The following is a 6,000-nucleotide window of genomic DNA, read 5'->3' as shown; positions in this document are numbered from 1 at the left end:
ACACAGGACATCCACCTCTACAATAAGAGGATACATTCAAAGCCCACAAGAGCTCCTCAGTGCCTGTTTGTACAGCTAAAATTGCAGTTTCTGTTAGTTCAAGAGTCCTCAAGCATGGCATTTTTATGGCATCCCCTAAAGCTTTATATACCTTGCTTCTTGTAGAAACATCACTCACATGCTAACAAACTCAGAAGTGCTCTGTGGTAAGTACAGATTAATTAGCTAGCGCATATTTAAGAACAAGCATCTTTTCTCTTTGAAAGTCAAGATGGTCCTTTCCCACTCAGGTGTGTGGCACCTGTTGCCTCTGACAAAGGGACAACATACAGAGTCACTATGAATGAGGAAAAGGAATTGTTGTCAAACTGACTTATCACATTAATACTGGACCAGGCTGCCCAGGGCCCCATCCAACCTGGCCTTGTACACCTCCAGGGATGGGACACCCACAGCCTCTTTGTGTAATAACAATTTATTACATCCCCTCCTTGCTCCATAACAGAAATCACCTGTATCCTGTCAAGAAAATAAGATTACAAGATCCATTTCAGACCCGCTCTTCAAACACCCGCAGTTTCCAACTTCGCGAAGGCCCCTTTGCAAAGGGTTTTCCTTTCCATTTGCCGGCTGCTCTTTAACGAGGTTGCGGCGCCATCTCCTGGAACAGTTGCTTCAAAAACCGAAACGTTGGAAAACGAATCAAAAACTCACCCATTTGCACACACACACATGTATGCACACAGTAATGGGTTGGAGAGCCGCTTGAAAGAATGTGAAATACACGACTCTAGATTTATCAGCAAGCAGGTAGTTTAGGCCTACAGCAGCTGTGTGGCATAGAAGTACTCCTAGCTACTTGGCTGTATTCTCAGTGCATCCTGAACACATCATTTGCTCGGTGCCATAAGGCATATATTCTTACTAGGGGAGGTTGCATTCATTGTTGCAGGTGTATCAACACTGTATGTGAACTGCCCCGCTGAGCAGGACGGTACCCAGTACCACACATCACCACATGCATGTCCCAGGGCTCCAGGTCTCCCTCGAGAGAAATGGCAGATTCTGTAGACACGGAAATGTTATCCCTAGAACTATCAAATGAGCAACACGGGGCTAACGCTATGTACACAATGCAGCATCTTGCTTTTGAGCAGAAAAATAACCTTCAGCGCTGTGCTGTATTTACCAATATACAACAGCGTGTTTACTAATGAAGCCTGGCGGAAACATTTTGTGTTTTCCTTTAACAAAGGGCACTGATGAGCAGCGAGCAGTGAAGGCAGACTTTACCACACGGACTGTTCTTCAGCCACGCCATCAACCAGCTGTAAGAACGGATTCATCAGAGCTGCTCCTGACGCTCTCCTCAAGTCATGTGCTTTTAATAACCTCATTTCCACTGCTCTGTCAAAGAAATAACCGGCCTCAAAACAGGGCACGTTAGCTCTGACATCTTTTTAGTCAAACGTTATCCTGTGTGCAGTCCTCAGACGTTTCCTAGGGCTTCTCTTGTTGCTGTAACATTCGCTTTGTGAGAAATGAATTCTGTTTTCATTGCTATAGGCTGAACTCTGGATAAAACTAAAGGAGAGTACGCAAGATTTAATAGAGGCAAGCAAGACGGGGTTTGCAGTGACATAAAGCAAACAAACATTCACAGCAGAAGATGTCAGAGGTGGTTTACAAGCCTGAAGTGCATGTGTTTGAACATTCCTCATAAACAAACAGTGGAGCAGCACACACTGTTGTGACATTTAAGACCAACTTTGTAAATAAATGCTTAAATCTCCAGCTACGTTCTTTGCCTTTTCAAAGCACTATATCCAGTTTTCTCCTTGACGTGTTTCAGTATTAGCTGTAGTCCACAATAGCAGCAGGTCGCTTTCTAAAAGAGAACATTTCTCCGTCATTTAAACAGGATGCTAAAAGTCAGTGAAGAAATAATTTTTTAAAGCATATGTATTCTTGATTTCAGTTCTTATCCACTCAATTATCAAATAAAGGAGATGGACACTAAAAGCACAACTGAAGACATACCCACAGCAAAGGCTACTGCATAGGCCTGCAGATTGGCTCAAGTCTGCAATCCCAAGAAACAAAGCTCCCTTGCACCTACACACCTGCTGCAAAATGAATTGAACAATCAGAAAGGCACGATGAGATTATTTTACGCACTATATTGTTCCCATCTTTCAATGGTGTGTGTCACCCAGCATCCATACACTGCAGGCCCTCACTGCATGTGGAACAGACACGTAGAGAAACAGCTCTCAGCTTCTTTCTGCAGTGTACACATACCCTCTCTATGTGATGTTGGTAGGCATACGAATAGCATTTGTATTTCAGTGTCAGCCTTTGTGCTGTTCTTAATTAAGCACATGGGCTAACCCTCTGATTTGCCACCAGTTGCCCAACTGCTTCCGCACACATCCCAAACCACCATTTGAACTCATTCTCCCTTAACCAGAGACAGCTTGGATACAGTGGAACAACTGCTTTTGATAGCTAAAGGACGCAAAATTCCAGAGCAACATAATCCCTAATGATACCAATGTTAAGAAAAAAACCAATAAATATTAACCATTTGCTAAGCAGCAATACAACACAGATTGACGTGTTGTGTGTGATCGTCTGCCCTCACCATCCTTTTAGCTTCTTGGACCTTGGGCTTTGCTTGGCGTGCCCTGTGAGGAGAGGCTGAGGGCAGCACTGGGCTGGAGAAGAGGCCAAGGAAGCCTTGTAGAATGACTTGGATTGGAAGGGACCTCAAGGATCACCAAGCTGCTACCCCCCTGCCATGTGCCACCAGCCTCCACATTTAATACTGGACCAGGCTGCCCAGGGCCCCATCCAACCTGGCCTTGAACACCGCCACAGATGGAGCATCCACAGCCTCTCTGGGCAGCCTGTGCCAGCACCTCACCACTCTCATAGTAAAGAACTTCCCCCTGACATCCAATCTAAGCTGCAGAGAACCTCGCTGCTCTCTGCAGCTTAGATTGAATGTCAGGGAGAGGCTCGTTGCTCTCTGCAGCTCCCAAGGAGGGGAAGCAGAGGGAGCTTGTTCTATTTATGAATATCTCCACAGCAATGAACTATGTGACACAGCTTATAACCTAAAGAATGTGGCTGCAGTGCTGAACTGCCTCCAAATTATGGGAGAAATTCACATTGTTAAGAGAAATAATTTCTTCAGCATGAAGCAAATAATGAAAATACAGCTAAAGAGCTTAAAACCCTGTGAAAAGGCTTTTCTTTTGAATTGTTTTGGCTCTAAATCATAGAAGAGCATTGGGGGAATGCTTGCAGTCACAAATCCTGCCTTGTTTGTGGTCAACAGCACAACAAGCAAAGCTATCCACCTCATACCAAGAGTAAGGACGAAAAGGAAGTAATGAAGCAACCAGCAGTTTTAATTTAGAAATGATAACAAATACTTTTTATCTGAAGTTTATGTCAAATGGGAAATAAAACCCAGAGGATGCAGACTTAAAGGTTCAGTATTTAACAGAGAGGTGAATTTGTCGGTCCGAATGATCAGAATAAACAACAACAGAACCAAAGTGTTTCTCAAGTGACATCCTATGATGATTTTTGAGTCTTCCAAGGGGAAGAAAAGAAGGCCACGTACCAGTAAATACGCGCATAGCTGCTAAAATCACTGCTACCAATCAGTGCACCACAGCAGGGTGAACACGTTCCTGGTGTTACTATTGAGTTATATTACGCCAAATACAATACTCACACACATATCAACTTTAAACTCACATCTCTAATTTAGAGTTATGTTAAAATAATCCTTCGTTGGAGAGAAGCGGTGCTGCTTACCTGCATATGAATGGACCTCGTGCAAACAGGACCTTTATTAGAACTCATTTCGTTTAGTTGACATAAATACAATCTGAATGCAATTCAGCTCCGGCAACTGCTATATCAGAGGTAACACTGAAGGAAAATTATCAACTTTAAACGCAGCAAAATATATATCTAAATTATATACAGAAATATGTATTTCTTTGTATCATGTATAATATAATTATAAAAATGATTTATTTTTATTTTAAAGAAAACGTCCTTTGCAAGGATGGCAAGATCTTTCACAGAATAACGTGAGCACACTGAACAACCTCTTCTAATAAAACCTTAATTGCTTTTGAGATACAAAACTTGCTAATGGCAACTGTGGCCAACCATTTCTGTATTGCGTGAGAGCTTATTACATTTTCTCAGTTGCTTCTATGCAAAACCAAGTAAAATACTAGAGATAATTGTAACCACACCAGGAATCTTTAAGAGCTGCCTTTCAGAATTCCAGTTTTGTACTTCAGCTTCAGACATTTATTGTTCAACAAACAGCTAGAGGTATTTCTGACATCATCCTTAACACAACTGCCTGAACCTAACTGCACTAAAAGCATAAAGACATCAGATTTAGTTAAGTAAACGTACTTGATGTACAGTAGGGGAATAAAACAAAACAAAAAATAATACAGAAATATCTCCACTCCCAAAAACAAGCACTTAGATCAAGCAATCCAGCTGAAGGTAAAGCAATCTGAACATGTAACTTAGATTCTATAAAGCTAACACACGTGTAATATCAGAATTACGGTACAGTTACACCTTAAGTCTGTCTTCCTGCCTTCCTAAAATACCCAACAGCTACCAGGTGAAATCCTATCTTGGAATTTCTATAATGTACAGAAAACTTAGAAATCTTCATTCTATCGTAAATTAAGTTTTAAATTCTTATATTCCCACCTGATTTTTGTCAGTGGTCAAAATAAAAAGTACTCTCCCGCAAGAAAGCATTTACTATGCAATACATCTCACAACCTTCCCTTCTGTCCTCAAGTGAAGATTATTTGAATCCACAACAGAGGCACTGTGGTAGTCATAAAAACATACATCTCTCAGCTGTGAGTGTAAGAACCCTATTTACTTACCAGTCCTCTAATCCTTTCACTTAATTTAGCCTCACATTTCATGTTTATCATATCATTCTCATTCTTAATTCTTGGTCTAAAAAAAAAAGCCTTAATACACTCTGAAAACTTAACACAAAGGAAACAGGATTAATTTGACAACTAATTAGCACAACAGATTCTTAATCAGTAGGCCTGTATATTGCTGTAATTGAAGTAGATGATTTATACAGCAGGGGAGAATGCACCTAATTCACAGTGCATTTCTACCATATGGTTTCTCTCTAGGGTCATCCCATACTTTTTCCATGACATTTAGATATGCTGGTACATTTAATCTCATTTATTTCTACTTCTAAAAGACAATTGATACATAAGTATGAAGACTTCAGAGAAAGAGAAAGCTACAATTTCAAAATTTCTACAGCATTAGAATTGTTATTACTGAATGAGTTCATAGATTTCTTCATTCGTGTCTTACAACTAAAGTAAAACGCACCAATATCTCCTCTGCTTTCCTCAAGCTGTAAGTGTGTGAAGAACTTGCTCCCGAGCCCCAATGCTCACAGGAAACTCTCTCTGAAGTCATATGCTTGTTTAGTCCTGTAGCAGCTTCTGCTACATAATCAAGTAACAGGTTTCCAAAAATTTCAGCTATTAGTTAACTAGAGAAAAATCAAACTCAGACCTGACTAAAAGAGACAACTAACCAGCTGTATTAACTAAACAAAGACAAGACTCAAACTGAGGCACTGGCTCCTCAACTTTTACTATTAAACTCCAAAATCCATCTTATTGAAGTACTGCCAGCTACCATCTTCTGGTCCCTTTGTAGAGCATCTAGACATGGTGACTGCAGGTTTTTTTCCCCTTTCAGCTTGTTTGCTAACATTTCTCTCTTTCCAGTCTTACGACCACTCCATTTCCTGTCTCACCAGAATACCATACAACAGGAACAGCACTGTGATCTATTGGTGGTTCCATGTGCCAGAAAAAATTCTGGTGGGCACAGAATGCTCTGGCAATGCTTGCTGAGATAATACCATACATTAGCGCCCCAATAAAAGCCGTT

This window comes from Coturnix japonica, chromosome 1 (genome assembly GCF_054131305.1).
Source record: "Coturnix japonica strain WE chromosome 1, WE-NBRP24, whole genome shotgun sequence".
Classification (NCBI taxonomy): domain Eukaryota; kingdom Metazoa; phylum Chordata; class Aves; order Galliformes; family Phasianidae; genus Coturnix; species Coturnix japonica.
Note: the sequence above shows the minus strand (reverse complement) of the source record.